At 61.2% G+C, this 15,676-nt stretch overlaps 1 non-coding gene and 1 pseudogene across 1 annotated transcript; one reads left to right on the top strand and one right to left on the bottom strand.

Annotated features, from left to right (window-relative positions):
• Window positions 1-899: 899 nt before the first annotated feature.
• On the top strand, window positions 900-971 carry TRNAA-UGC (transfer RNA alanine (anticodon UGC)). The gene has a single exon. It is a non-coding gene; the product is annotated as a tRNA-Ala (tRNA).
• Window positions 972-1,510: 539 nt separating this feature from the next.
• LOC142403580 (scavenger receptor cysteine-rich type 1 protein M130-like) lies at window positions 1,511-15,468 on the bottom strand (annotated as a pseudogene).
• Between the last annotated feature and the right edge of the window lie 208 nt (window positions 15,469-15,676).

Here is a 15,676-nt window from a genome sequence, read left to right as displayed (position 1 = left end):
CCATCCCCTTAACTCCACTCAACCACTCCAGAAGTTCACAGGCACTGTGGTCTGCTTTTGATTCCCCCAACTCCCCCTGCCAGGCAGGGGCTCAGGAGGGAAAAATCTATGGCATTGGGCAACACAATTGTCCCAGCTGTGCCACCATGAGGACACCATCCCTGCATGTGGTCAAAGCATCAGCCTTTGAGTTACCAGCTGAACACACTCACCCACCCTGCCACAGAGACCCCAGCCAGGGCTGTCCCAGGGCACTGCTTTGCTGCCAGGACAGTCATCAGTGCTGAAGGAATGGGAAGGTCCCTGAGCCCAGCCCCCATGCCCAGCCCCATGGAGATGGAAGCCTGCTCTTCAAGTCACCTCCAGGGATGCTGGGGAACAGAGGGCTGCAGGGGAGGCCTGGTGCCTGGAGAAGGGGGTATAAGATTTCTGCCACCATGTCCCCTCCACGGCATGCCCTAGGATGCCATCGGAGCCTGCGGGCACCTCACCCCAGGCAGGGCATTTCCCTCACCCTGTTGCACTGCTCCTGCTGTGGAGTTGGGGACAGATGTGGCACAGAGGGCTGTTGCCCTGGGTGTCAGAGGAGGCTCAGGGGAAGGGGTTTTCTCCTCTCCATCGACCCATCCCGCAGTGGGCCAGAGCGTGGGAGCAGCACCTGCAGCAAGAGCCTCCTTCTGCCCCATTGCCCTGCCGAGGCGTTGAAGGGGCAGCACTCTGCAGTGCAGCCCTGTGCCAGGATCAGGCCCCAGCACAGAGCCAGTCCCAGCTTCCCCATCTCAGAAGGGTTCAAGTGCTGTTTTCTGCAGAGGGTCCCTGGGCACGCAAGGGACAAAAGGACTGTGCTCGTCATAGACACATCACGGGAGGAGAGCGTCTCTCCTGCTGGCAGGTGTCAAGGGGATGTAGCTCAGTGGCAGAGCGCCTGCTTTGCATGTGGGAGGTCCTGGGTTCAATCCCCAGCATCTCCAGGGCTACTTTTGCCCTGACTCCCCAGCTTCAGGCAGGTGCGGGCTGGAGCCCATGGAACAGCCCATGGCGACTGGGGTCCTGGCAGAGCATGAGGAGAGGGAATCTCAGCCCGTGTGTCCCAGAAAGTGGCTCTGCACCCTGTGCTGGGGCAGTGGGGAGCAGAGCTGCATCCTCACCATTGTGGGAGGTAATCCGTGGGCCATGATCCCCCCTGGGGATGGCTGGGGTGTTTTGGGGTGAGCAGCAGGATTATTCCCCAGGGACCATGGGCTCTCGCAGCCCCACAGCCTGACCCCAAGCCTGCTGTCCCTGAGATGTGCCCCTTGCCTACCACTGTGTCATCGTTCTCTGCTCCCCCTCATCAGCCTCAGGGAAGTGACCCAACACCTGGGCAGGCAAGCCCCAGCTCCGGGTCAAAGCCCTCAGAGACTTTTAATAAGAACAAATATGGACGCACAGTGTAAAAGCAAAAATAAAAATAGAGGAAAGTGCAGGCGATTTCTGCTGCCCGTGGTAAAGGGAGATGTTTCCCTGGTGCTCACAGCTCTCCCAGCTGCACAGAGCTCTCCTCCCTCCTGGCTGCACCCAGCTGCACAGCAGGGATGGGCTCTCCTGGCCTGGGGCTCAGGGACTGTTGTGCACCAAGCTGCGGTGTCACAGCCTTTGTGTCCTCATGGGGATGTGCCACAGACACCTCTTCAGCATCATCATAGCCCATGCTCCCCAGGGACAGGGACGAGGTGTCTCCTTCAGCTCCAGGGACGCCAGCACTTCTCCGGGAGCGCAGGCTGCCCCCTGCAAGCAGCAAGGCAGGATATTGTAGATGGCCCATGGGGTCTGTACATCACCTTCCTCCCTTCTCTCACCACATTCGGCTCCTTCTCCCACTCACAGTCCCTCCAAGGAAAGCTCCTGCGGCAGGTTCCCCCTCCCCAGGAGGTTTGGGTGTCAGGACCATAGCAACAGGGGTGGCACCAGGGATGGCACCCCAGGAACCAGCAGCGCTATCTTTCCCTCTCACCTCCGAGTGCATCCCTGGAGCCTGCTCCCTCCTCTGGCACCCTGGGCATTTCCCAAGCTCCCTGCTCAGGGGCAGTACCCTCCCCAAAGTCAGGAACCTCCTTGGCATCATCATAGCCATCTGCTGGGTCACCTCCAGGCACAACAAGAACATCTGAAAGGAGAGGAGAGCTGGAGACAGTGAGAAGATATGTCCTGCAGAGCAGAGGAAAGGACGATGCACATGGAAACACAGGGTTGAGACACTGGTGTTGGCAGCACCACAGGAGACCCCCATGTCCTCCCCATCTCTCATGGTGACACTCAATGACACCTCTGTCCATCATATATCTACAGGGAGACCAACACCTTCCTGTCTCCATTACCTGGTGCTGATCTCAGACCATCCTCCTCCTCGGTGTCCCCAGGGTAGGGCTGCAGCTGGCTCAGGGACTCTTCTGCATAGGAGCCTGGAGAGATGCACAGCAGGTGGTATGGAGCGAGCCCCACTGACCTGTCTCATCGTCAGCGCTGCTGGGGAGGGGGTACCCACAGAGCTGGGGCTGCATGAGGAGGAGGGCGGGGAATTTCACCGTCTCCCCCAGGACAAACACTGTCTCAAAGGTGCTCCCAGAGCTACCCTAGGACAGCCCCTTCCCTCACTCCTCAGGTGTCACATGGGGTGCAGGGGCAGGAAGAGAGGGGCTGTGCAGCTGGGACAGGCAAAGATGGTGGGGAGAAAGCTCCTCTCCTGGACCCACATCCTGGATGCTCCCCCACAGACAACACGGCCCCAGCGCTGCAGGGACCACAGTGTGGGGGGCTTCAGGGGATCATCTCTGTGTTGGGCCCAGGGGAAAGGGTCCTGCAGATGTGCCTCCAGGGAGGACACACACCCACCTGAGCGACCAAACCTTGCCTGCTTCTCCCACACTGGGCTGTAACCGATCTCCTCGTACACGGCCTCGGGAAAGAGCTCCTGAGCTCTCCTGGAGCCTGGGGACAGAGGCAGGGCTGGCACAGGGAGAGGCAGAGGGGTGATGGATCCCACTGCGCTCCCCAGACCTCTTGCTTGATCCAGCCCAGGACTGGTCTGACAGCACAGCCCCACTGCGCTGTCCAGGCACGGCTGCAGCACCCCCAGTGAGGGCAACGTTGCTGTGGAGATCATCTGGGGCATCATCTCCCTCGCATCATCCTTTCGGAGAAAGCACTCATGGTCCTCTGGCCCCTGGGACATGCCCCCTTGTCTGACCCTGGAGCAGCTCCCATGTTTCCTCTCCACTTGGAGCTGCTCCCTATTTGCCCATGGGTCTACAGCAGGGTCCCTGCCCTGCCATGGGGTGGGCAGGGCTGGGCAGAGGGACAGGCTGGGGACCTGACACCTCGGAGATGGACCCAACTGCCCCACATGCCTGCTGTCATCTCTGTTCCCCCAGAGCCCCTTCCAGCACTACCCAGAGCACTGCCAGCCTTGGCCGTCCCCAGTCTGCCATTTCTCTCCTTGCCCCAGTGCTAGCCCCCCATGCCTCTGGGCTCTCTCCACCCCTTGCTGCTGACGCCCCATGCCAGGCAGTCAATGGGGCAGTGCATGGGACAGGTGGCAGCACACAGTCTCACCCCCTCCAGCTCTGCCTGTGACTCTCACTGACACCCCACAGCACCCCACAGCCCTTGCAGGAGGCATCTCCCCCTGGGACTGCTGTGGAAGGACCCACCTCTGCGTCCCGACGTTGCCCTTAGCACTTGCCCAGCCAGGAGGGCCAGGAGCAGGCAGAGGAGTGCCCCCAGGATGATGCAGATGATGACGGGCACAGAGACTCTCCCGCTGCTGGGCAAACGGCCCCGAGTGGGACCTGTATGGGCAAGAACATGGAAGGGGCAGCACCAGGCCTGGGAGAGGAGGGGGCAGCACCAGCCCTGACTACCATCACACAAGGCAGCAGGGGGTGGAGGGTCTCAGGGGGGACTGATGGGCAAGCTTCCACCCTGCAGAGTACATTCCAACCTTCCCCAACACCCCACCGCAACACCACCCCAGTGTCTCCTCCTGGGAGTTTCCCACCCCAGCATGGAGCCCCCTCCATCCAGCTGTGGGTCACAGCCTGGCCCCAGGGATACCCAGCCTCAGGCAAGAGGACCAGTTACCTGCTCGGGTTGGGGATGCTGCTGTCCTGGGTGGAGCTGCAGAGGAGGAAAAGGAGAGCTGGGCTGAGAGGGTGGGTGTGCAGGTATTGGGGAGCCTCCTCCCCAACACACCGCGTGTGTGTCTGTAGATGTCCCTGACACATCCCACCCAAATTGCCCCTCCAGTAGTGCCAGAAAGGGAGGCCGGGACAGGGCCCAGGGCCTCTGCTCTGGGTGGCAGTCACGATGGCACAGGCAGCCCCGGAGTTAGCTTTGGGGCTTTAGGGGCTCACGGGCAGTGCCCAGAGGACACCCAGTTCCACCCAGGCTGCTCCCTGCCTCGCACCAGGCTCCTGCACTCTGCAGGAACGCTCTTGCTCTTTGGAGGGAAGGGGCCATGCCAGGACCAAGGGGGCAAAACACCTTCCCCAGCTCCCTGCCATTACTCCAGCAAGGGGTCCCAGCCCTGCCGCTCACCTGAGCAGCGCACGGCAGCGTCTTCCTTATGCCGGCAAGCACCGCCATCCCCGGGCCGGGCCCAGCAGTCCTGCAGGGATGGCTCTGTCCCCCGGCACTCCACCTGCTCCAGCCAGATGGGGCCTTGCCCCATCCCAAATGCAGCCCCATTCAGGGCAGACACCGCAGGACCACAGCCCAGCTGCCTGCACGCCACCTCGGCATCCCGCATGTCCCAGGAGTCGTCGCACACCGTTCCCCAGGAGCCACGGTGCCACACCTCCACTCTGCCCGAGCACCCGTCCTCGCCTCCCACGGCACGAATCTTCTCCCTGTCTGGAGAAGGCAAAGACCTCCCATGGCACTGAGAGAGCAGGCAGAGCCCTGCCACACAAGAAGGGGACACAGAGGAGCAGCTCAATACCTGTGCAGCTCGTGGAGTTGGGGCATGGGGCCAATGGCTCCGGGGACATTTCTGGGCGTGTCCCTGAAGAAAGAAACACTGAAGTGAAGGGGCTGCTGTGTGGGATGTTGCAGAAGAGAACAAGGCTGAGATCTTCTTGTGCCTCCCTGTGCCATCTTGCTCATAGCAGCAACTGAAGCCCGGTCATTCAGGGGACACGCGCAGGACTGGGGGGACCCTGATTGCTCAGCTCCTAAAGGTCCCTGCTTCACAGAGCAGCAGTACTGTGTCTATGGAGGGGAGGCTCTTCTGAAGCCTGTCTGATCTCTTCTGAGACCTCCCCTGGAGATGCCTCTGCCTCCCCCACGTGCTGCTGGAAACCTGGCTGACAACTGCTGCTGCACTTGTGTGGCTTTGGTCATGTTTGTGCCACCGGCAGCAGACGGGTCTGACATGGAAAGGAATAGCCCCTCTGCATTTGGCTGTGCATAGAGGGGAGCAGGAGGTGGGGTGACACTGTGCCCGAGTGGCCCAGAGTTACCATCGCAGGTGATGTGGATCTCATCTCGCAGGTCTTCACATGACTGTGGATCCCAGGGAGTGGAGGGACACTGCCAGAAGGAGCTGGTTTTCTCCCCACACTGCACGTTATCCAGCCACGCAGGGCCAGACACCTGGCCATAGGGCAGGCGTCTTTCCAGGGATCCTCCGTCCCCGCAGCCCAGCTCCTTGCATGCCAGCGACACCGTGCTGAGAGTCATCGAGTTGGAGCAAATGCTCCCCCACGTCCCGTTGTAGAAAACCTGCAGGCGCCCGGAGCATCCATCGCTGTTCTGCAGCCTGAGGGCCAGGAACTCTGGGAGGAAAGGCAGGAAGGGGGAAGAGGCTGGTGTGGGGCTGTGGGAGCCAGGACACCTCTGCACTCCCCAGGCCCTCAGCCAGGCAGGGGCAGGGCCAGCACGTGCCCCTTGCACCCGGGGGCAGAGAGAAGTCCCTGATGCATAGACACCCCTGCCCTTCCTGCTAACACTCGGGGATGGCTGAGCTCCCCAGGGGCCCCCAGAGGGACTGAGGGTGCCCATGCATGGGTGTCCACAGGACGGCCACAGGCAAGGGTCATAGGCAGCCAGGAACAGCCTTGGCCATGCCCGGCTCTCCTCACGTCCTGGCCTCCCCACGATCCAGACTCCCACCACAGCTGCCAGCACAGACCTGAGCAGATGACTCCCGCATCCTCCTTGTGCCCGCAGTCGTGCTGCCCCCAGGGCCTGGCAGGGCAGTCCCAGAGAGCAGCTTCGTCCCCAGAGCAGGTCACGCCATCCAGCCAGATCTGCCCAGAGCCTTCCCCAAACCGAGCAGAGCTGGCCGCCTCCACCGCCCCTCCACAGCCCAGCTGGTGGCAAACGACAGCAGCATCAGCCAGGTCCCAGTCGTCATCGCAGATGGTCCCCCAGCTGCCCTGGTAGTAGATCTCCACTCTCCCGGCGCAGCGCCCAGACCCGTTCACCAGACGGACCCGCCGGCTCCCTGCAGTGGGGAGAAACCCCAGTGGCTGTCAGGGGCTGGCTACCCACACACCCCATCATCTGGGGGGCCCATGAAGCACTGCTCACCCCAGCAAATGACTCCCACGTCCTCTGCAACCCCTTCCGCCAGTGCACTCTCGGGCAGGGAGGTGTTGCAGAGGGTCAGCTTGGTCTCATTCCCTGTGCACCGGACCCCTCGCAGCCCTACGGGGCCCGTCCCTCGCTCAGCCTTTGGGGGGTTGTAGGCTGCCGCTGCCTGTCCGCACTGCAGCTGCCGGCACACCACGTTGGCCTCCTGCACGTCCCACTGGTCATCCAGGACTCTGCCCCACGTCCCGCGCTGCAAGATCTCCACTCGCCCGTCGCACCGGCTCCCTCCACCCACCAGCCGCAGGGATGCAAAGCCGGCTGAGCCTGGGGAGAGCAGAGATGCCACAGCCATCGGCAGCACTGGGGAGCATGGCACCCTTCAGGGAGGAGGGCAAGGGGGACTTTTCCAACCAAACAGGACAAGTCTGAGCCTTGTGCTGACAAGAGGAGAGGGCAAAGCCCGTGCCTGCTCTGCAGCTCACACCCAGCTCTGCTGCTGCTGGGGACACCCAGGCAGCTCCTGCCTGGGTGGTGGGATGAGGCTCTGCAGGGCTCTCTGTGGGGATGGCATGCGGTTGTCTGCAGCCAGAGGGATGGAGCAGAGCCCCGCAGCCCTGTCCTGGGCTCATCCCACAGGAGAGAAACACAGGAGCCCAGGCCTGGCAGTGGCGCAGGGGCCTAAGCCGCTGCCCTGAGGGCAGGTGCCTGCCTCCATTCAGTCCTCAGCTGTCCCACAGGAGAGCGGTCAGCCTGAGCTGCCAAAGCCCTCCAGAAGGCTTCTGGGGATGCAAGGCTTTCTGCAGGGAGAAATTCAGCCTGGTACTGCCATGGGACCCCTGCTTTGGGTGGCCATGTCACACACAAGGGGCAAAGGGATTCAATGCAGCATTTTCCCAGCACTCACCTGAGCAAATGACAGCGGCGTTGTTCCCATGGGAGCACGGTGAGGCCCCCAGGGTGATCACTGGGCACTGTCCCAGGTGGACTTCAGTCCCGTCACAGTGGAATGAGTCTCTCCAGACTGGTCCGAGTCCTCTCCCAAAATGCCCTCCTCCAGGAAGGGACTCAGCAAACCCGCAGTTGAGTTGACGACAGAGAACGTGGGCATCCGAGAGATCCCAGCGGGAGGCACAGAGGGTCCCCCAGGTCCCCAGCACCTGGACCTCCACCCTCCCCGCACACACCGTGCTTCCGTTCACCAGCCTGAAGGCTGTGTACTCTGGGGAGAGAGGAGGAGGGCTGAGGGTGGATTGGTGCTCTTGTACCCTCAGAAGCTGGCGGAGAGGCCAGAGGCACAGCATGCCTTTCTTCTCCCTCTGCACTATTTTCATGCTGCAGAAAACCCATCAACCCTCCTGTCCTCATGCCCAGCCCAGCACAGTCCTTGCTCTCTTCCCCGACCCCCAGCACATCCCTGGTGTTCAACACCCCACCCCGGGTCCTTACGTGTGCAGGTGACAGCAGCGCTGTTCATGTGGGTGCAGGGCTGGTCCCTGCGGGACCCCCTGGGGCAGGAGATGAGGAGGGATTCATTCCCCACACACTGCAGCTCTCCATCCCAGATGGGACCAACCCTTTCTCCAAAGTGAGCTGCCCCAGCGACAGACAGGGCCACACCACACTGCAGCTCCCTGCAGAGCACGTCAGCAGCTTTGGGACCAAAGTGGGAGTCACAGACAGTTTTCCACTGGTCCCCATCATGGATCTCCACTCGTCCTGAGCAGTGGCTCTTCCCTTCTACCAGCCGGACAAAGCCTGGGAAAATCAAAACCACTGAGAGCTCTCTGGCAGTTAAATGCCCACGTTCCCACGTCACCTCCAAGCAAGCCATGACCAAATGGCCCATTGCACAGCCCAGAGGAAGCTGTTGGGGGAGTGTTGGTGACACAAACACATCCAGGCCCCCCAGCACCCCTTCTCTACACCATCACAGCACTCAAGGGTATGTGTCTATTGCAGACCTACAGCAGACCCTGCAGACCATGTTGGCAACTTTGGGATCAAGTGTGAGTGGCAGACAGTTTTCCAAGCGTCCCCGTCATGGATCACTGTACATCCTTCGTAGGGGCTATTCTCTCTGACCAGCCAGACAGATCCTGGAGCAAACACAAACCCCCAAGATTTCCCAGAACCCTCTGGCAGTCCCCTGATCATGTCCCATCTGATCTCCAAGGTGGTCAAAGGCAAAAAGCCCCATGACCGCCCTAGCTGCTCTCAGGGGGTGCTGATGGCACAAAAACATCGTTCCCCCCCTGCTGCTCCTCAGACATCAGCACAGCCCTTGTGGGCTTGCTTCTCTCCCAAACTCACAGCCACAGGAATCTCTAAGACAAACTGCTGCTACCCCAGAGTCCTTGGACTACCCAGCGCTGGTCCCTGGCCACTGCAGCAGCCAGAGCACTTGGAGTCTGGGGAAATGCTCCCAGGCACTGTTGGCTGCTGCAGCCTGCTCTGCCCCACTGAGCTCAGGGCCCAGCGTGAGGAACTCCTTGGTGCCACCAGAAATGCACCCTTTTCCAGGGGGGTATTGTTCTGTTGGGGTGCTGCTGGTAGATGAGACATGTCACAGGGCAAAGGTACAGTCAGGCTGTACCTGTGGTCAGTGTCTGTGCCAGCCTCCCGCTCCGGTGCCTGCCAGGAAACAGGTCCTCATCCATGACCAGAGTGCACTGGTGGGCACGCATGTCCATGGCCAACAGCAGGGCAGAGGGCAGGAGAGTGGACAGAAGAGCAACCTTGGGCTTACACGAGCTCCCAGTGCAAGGGCAGGTACAGAGGAGAGCCAGTAAAGAGCCAAAAGCGCAAGGCAGCCAGAGGCTGGGACAGACATGAGAGGATGGGCAGTGAGGCAGCACTCTTGGATGAGCTTTTGTCCCCCTGGGCACGCTCTTGTGGGGTGACCCTGGGGGAGGAATGAGGTGCCATGTGCCAGCCTGTTCCTCTGCCCATGCCCAGCACTCCTCCTCTCCAAGCAATACCTTCGCTTGGGCCAAGGGACCCTTGTCTGCCAGCGGCACAACCCAAAATTCCTCATCCATCTCATGCCCATCCCCAAGGCTGTGAGTGGCTGCATGAGTCACTCTTGGCGCCTCTGGCATGGGGGGACCTGGCCCTCACTGCTGCCAGATGGGTCCTGGGTGAAAGGGAGGAGAAAGATGGGAACCAACAGACACATCAGGGCAGTCTGAGGGATTCATCTGAGCCACCTCGGGGGCCAGGCAGGGTAGGGGCACCCTGGGGCAGGTTCCCACTGGGCTTTCCCCAGGGACCGAGGACATCAGCAATGACAGTCCCAGATCGGCAGTTCGACCAGCCACACCGGGCCCTGCTCTGGCATTAGGCTGTTGCAACCTGAAGGCACAGCCAGATACCTTGTCCCCTATCCCAGACCCAAAGGTGGACAACAGGCTGTCCCCTTACCTGAACATATCACTCCAGCGTCGAGACTGTGAAAGCAGTCATGTTCACCCCATCCTGCATGTGGGCAGTCAGACAGGGCAGACTCGGTGCCATTACAGCCAACATCATCCAGCCAAATGGGGCCAGATCCTGGCCCAAAGCCTCCGTACTGAGGAGCTCCAACAGCAGACCCACAGTCCAGCTGCTTACAAACCACTGCTGCGTCGTTCATGCTCCAGTAGTTACCACACACAGTCCCCCACTGGCCTTGTTGTTTCACCTCCACTCTCCCAGCACAGTGGTTGTCGCCGTCCACCAGCCTCACGTCCACAGCCCCTTCAAACACTGACACAGGACCAGTCAGGACAGTGCCGAGCCCCAGCACTGTGCGTTTGGGGGAACCCCTGCTCAGGTGGAGCCAGAGGTGCCAGGGTGGGAGCCCACTGCCCTCCAGGCTGTCCCCAGGGCAGTGCAGGGTTCCCTTCTATCCCCATGGGCTGTGCAAGGCTGGGGATGCCCACCTCCAACCCTGATGGGTCATTATGCGCCGACAGACTTTGGCACTTCCTCCCACACCAATGACCCCCTGCAAACTGACCCCCGGCTCATACCCACCCAGGGCACCCGCTCCTCCCCAGCCAGCACCCGGAGAAGAGACCTGCCCCCACCACGGCTCCCCCAAGCACACACTGCTGCTTCTGCCCGGGTCCTGAGCTCCCCTGGACCACAGCCTGCCCTGGGCATCTCCCAGCTCATCCTCCACCCTCACGCCTTTCTGTGTCCCCTGTGGTGCAACAGGATGATGCCAGTGAGCCCTCCCAACCCATGCCCCCTCCTTGTCCTCGGGCATCAGCCCTGCCCTGCCCTTGTCTAGGATGCCCCAGGAAGGTCACCTCTCTGCCAGCCTGTGGGAACAGGAACCCCAGTTCCCTTGTCTCCACAGGCACAACCTGCCCCCCCTCAGGCTGGAGCTCACCCAGTGTTCAACACCCCACCCTGAGTCCTTACGTGTGCAGGTGACAGCAGCGCTGTTCATGTGGGTGCAGGGCTGGTCCCTGTGGGACCCCCTGGGGCAGGAGATGAGGAGGGATTCATTCCCCACACACTGCAGCTCTCCTTCCCACATGGGACCAACCCCTTCTCCAAAGTGAGCCGCCCCAGCAACAGGCAGGGCCACACCACACTGCAGCTCTCTGCAGACCACGTCAGCAGCTTTGGGACCAAAGTGGGAGTCACAGACAGTTTTCCACTGGTCCCCATCATGGATCTCCACACGTCCTGAGCAGCGGCTCTTCCCTTCTACCAGCCGGACAAAGCCTGGAACAAACAAAGTAACTGGAGTTCCCAGAGTCCTCTGACAGATACATGACCACATCCTGCATCACCTCCAAGCAAGCCATGACCAAACCACCCATTGAACATCCCAGAGGAAGCTCTTGAAGGACTCTTGGTGACACAAACACACCCGACCCCCTGCACCCCTTCTCTACACCATCACAGCACCGAAGGGTATGTGTCTGTTGCAGCACCAGGCACTGCTCGGACAATCTGCTGCTGCACAACGTGCCCTGTGCTGCCCGGTGTGTTCCCACCAGCACTGCAGTGTGGTGTGCACAGTTCTGGCCCGGGAGAACTGGCCCAGATGATAATGACTGCTGCAGCCTGCTCAGCTCCTGCAGAGCTTGCGACCAGGCAGGACCATCTCCTTGACGCAGCCAGAAATGCACCCTGCTCCCAGGGCTGTTCTGGGGTGTTGGGAGGTTGCTGTTAGGGGGAGATGTCACAGAGCACAGAAAGGGTGCAGCAGTTACCATGGCTGGTGCCTGTCCAGCCCTCTCCGATGCCTCCTTGGAGCGGGTGTCCTCAGCCAGGCACACAGGGGTCTGTCCAGAGGTGCACAGGTCCCAAGCCAACGTCCAGGCAGAGGGACAGGAGACCTGCATGTCCCTCTGGGCTCATGTTGGCTCAAAGGTTAAAAGCAGGCACAGACGAGAGTCAGAAAGTGCTGCCAAAGCCTCTGTTTCATGGGGCAGTGTGGGGAACCATGGTCAGGCAGGAGAGGCTGGGCAGCAGGTCAGCACTGCCTGCATGGGGCTATGTCTCCGTGGGGATGTCACAGCTCCAGGGACGTTCCAGTACCAGCCCGTGCATGCAGTGATGAAGAAGGGACCAGCCAGAGTCAGGCAGACGCCAAGCTCCCAAGCCTTGCAGGAGCTGGCTGGACCACACAGCCGAGCCCAGAGCCCAGCACTCATGCTCTCTGAAATGCCCTTTTGATTCACTTGAGGTACTCATGCCTGTGAAGGGGAATGACCCAGGGGACCAGCCATCTCATGCCCTTCCTCCAAGGTGTGCAGTGCCAAGCAAGTCCCCCTGGTTTCTCCAGCACAGGGACCCTCAGCACTGTTTTCTGGGAGCTGCCAGAATGGGTGGAGACAAGTGGGGATCAGTGGACACCCCAGGGCAGGGATGGAGGATTCATCTGCAGCCCAAGACACTGACTGAAAAGAGGCTGAGACACTGTGGCAGGGTTAGTTCAGCCTGGGCTAGGCCCCCTCTGGGCTTTTCCCAGGCACTGGGAACACCAGCAATGACAGTCCCAGCTCAGCAGTGTGACCGACCACATTGGGCAGTGCTCCAGTGCCCACTTGTTGCTCCCTGAGGACACATGCAAGGTCTCCTCTCCCGTCACATCCCCAGAGTTGGGGAACAGGCTGTCCCCTTACCTGAACACATCACCCCAGCATCAGCAGCATGAATGCAGTTATGTTCACCCCATCCTCTGTGTGGGCAGTCAGACAGGGTAGATACAGTGCCATTACAGCCAACATCATCCAGCTGAATGGCGCCAGGTCCTGGCCTGTTGCTCCCTGAGGGCACAGCCAGGTCCCTTCCCCTGACCCACCCTAAAGATGGAGAACAGACTGTCGCCTTACCTGAACACCTCACTCCAGCGTCGAATCTGTGATCACAGTCATGTTCACCCCATGCTCTGTGTGGGCAGTCAGACAGGGCAGACTCGGTGCCATTACAGCCAACATCATCCAGCCAAATGGGGCCAGATCCTGGCCCAAAGCCTCCGTACTGAGGAGCTCCAACAGCAGACCCACAGTCCAGCTGCTTACAAACCACTGCCGCATCGTTCATGCTCCAGTAGCCACCACACACGGACCCCCACTGGCCCTCATGTTTCACCTCCACTCTCCCAGCACAGTCGTTGTCGCCATTCACCAGCCTCACCTCTGCAGCCCCTTCAAACACCAACATGGCACCGGTCAGCAGAGCTCCAAGCCGCAGCACTGCAGGTCTGGGGGAACCCCCTGCCCAGGCCATGTCAGAGGTGCCAGGCTGGGACCCCTCTCCCCTCCAGGCTGTCCCCAGTGCGATGCGGGGATTCCTTCTATCCCCATGGGCTGTGCAAGGCTGGGGGTGTGCAGGTCTGGCCCTGCTGGGTCATTCGCCATCCCACCACACAAGGCACCTTCTCCCACCCCAACGGCCACCTGCCCCCTGCCCACGCACACCTGCACGCTGTGCCCAGCCCTGCACAGGGCACCCGCTCTTCCCCAGCCCAGCACCCCCTGAACAGCCCCGTGTACACAGCCCTGCAGCTTCCCATGCAAACCACCTGCCCTGCCACCATCCAAACCCACCCCCACCCCCAGGGCTTTCCCTGTTCCCACCGAGACCATTCCAGTGATCCCCACACCCACATCCCCTCCTCGCCCCTGGTGTCAGCCCAGCCCTGCACTGGGACAGGCCCCCCAGGAAGGATGTCTCTCGACGCAGATGCCCCCGTCCGCTTCTCTCTGCGGGCCACAAACTGCCCTCATGGGCTCAGGGCTCCCCTGGAACAAGGGGGCAGTGAGCAGCACACAAAGCCTCTGGGGTACCCCAGGGGTTGGCAGTGCCCTGGGGATCTCTGCCTGCTGCCACCCCCAGCTAGGCCACCACCGGCTCCAGAGGCACAGTGCTGGGGAACGGGGGGTCCCCAAAGGCTACCCCAGGACAGGGTGTCTCTGCGTCCAGCCAGGCACAGGCTGCCCCAAACACCGGAGCCCTGGAAAAGGACATGCTCTCTCCCACCCAGACAGGCAGGCACAGGCTCCATGGACTTGAGCACCTTCTGGCCCTCACCTCAGTAGCACCTGCAAAGAAACCCCATTCCCGGACACATCCCGATGGCCATGCTGCTACCCGCTGGGCCTGGGCTGGGGGACAATGGAACTGGCACTTACCGCTGCACAGCTGTACCCAGAGGAGCAGCCCCAGCATCCGAGGGGACAGGACTCCCTCTGTGCCCATCCTGAGCCTCCTGCCCTGCCAGCACATCCCTGCTCTGCCTCACGCCCTGCCACGGCTCCTGGGGACTCCTGGGGACAATGACGACAGCAGGGCAATATATCTCTGCAGATGCCAGCCCAGCTACAGGACGAGCCAATCAAAGCAGCAGGGCCTTTTTCGACATTATCGGGAGCTATCTCCCCTCCGACACAGCCCGGCCCTCCAATGAACTTCTCTAGCGCCATTCATGACCATATATGAGAGACGGCTCTGCTACAGGTGTCACGTCACTGTGGTGGGGGGCCGTCACAGGACAGGGCTGCTTGTGTGGGGGTAAATGGATTTTTCACCCCCTCAACCCTGCTTTCTCAACCAGGAGCACTGAGTGTCTCTTATGACAGGCACACCCAAGAGCCCAAGGTGAGTGTCCAGCCACCCTCGTGCCGTGGGAAGCACAGGGCTGGGGCTGCGCCGGAGGCTGTGTCAGGAAGGGAAGGAAACAGCCCCTGCCCCTGCTACAGACCCCGCTGTGCTGGGAGCAGCAGCTGGGAAAGGGCCTTAGCCCAGGCCAGAGCCCCGTCCCAGGAGTGCTGCCTCACCCTTCCTTCCCTGGAGAGCCCCATGGAAGGTCCCTCGCAGGAGCCGGAGCTGGGACATGTCCCTGCCCTGGCAGCAGACGTGCAGCCCAGAGGCTCAGACAGATCCCTGACTGTCAGCGTGTCACCGAGGGGCCGTTATTCCCCGCGGGCGCATCGGGAGCTCCAGCCTGCAGGTGCACAAACCACAGCCCACGTGGCCTCGCAGCACTCCCCACGCTCCCCCCGCAGCGCCCAGGCAGGAAGTCTGTGGTTTGCTCCTGGCGCCGTGCCCAGGCACATCCCTGCGGGGTCCCCGAGCCACCCCCACCCCGACTGCTCCAGCCAGGGCTGCAGGGGCTGCTCCTTCGGCCTCGCAGGCACGGGGCCAGGCAGCTCCCGTCCTCCGTGAAGCCCTTGTGACAGCACACGGCTGCTCTGCACCGAGCTCCACAGCCATGGGTTGCCGTCGGTGATGTCACCACTGTCACTGCTGTGTGCTCATGGGTTATCCTGACAGTGACCTCACACCCTCCTACTGCTGGCACTGTGTGTGCATGAGTTACAGTGTCACACGTGTGTGCGGTGTATGGACTTCTGCTCCTGATGTTTCTTCCAAAAAGCCGTATTTGGGCATGGTCGAAATATTGTTTTGGTGACATCAGAAGCACCTACAGAAGCTATGTGCCAGCTCCTGGCCTACCAGCTACTCAGGCAGCAGTGACATCACAAGCTCATGCACAGCCCCTGGCCTATCTGCTACTCAGCCACAGAGGATGTCATAGCATCTATCTCTGATATTGGCCTGCTCCTGGCCTATCGGCCATTCAGGCACCAATGACCTC

The sequence above is a fragment of the Mycteria americana genome, unplaced genomic scaffold (assembly GCF_035582795.1).
Source record: "Mycteria americana isolate JAX WOST 10 ecotype Jacksonville Zoo and Gardens unplaced genomic scaffold, USCA_MyAme_1.0 Scaffold_39, whole genome shotgun sequence".
Classification (NCBI taxonomy): Eukaryota; Metazoa; Chordata; class Aves; order Ciconiiformes; family Ciconiidae; genus Mycteria; species Mycteria americana.
The sequence above is the reverse complement of the archived record's forward strand: the minus strand, read 5'-3'. Positions and strand labels throughout refer to the sequence as shown.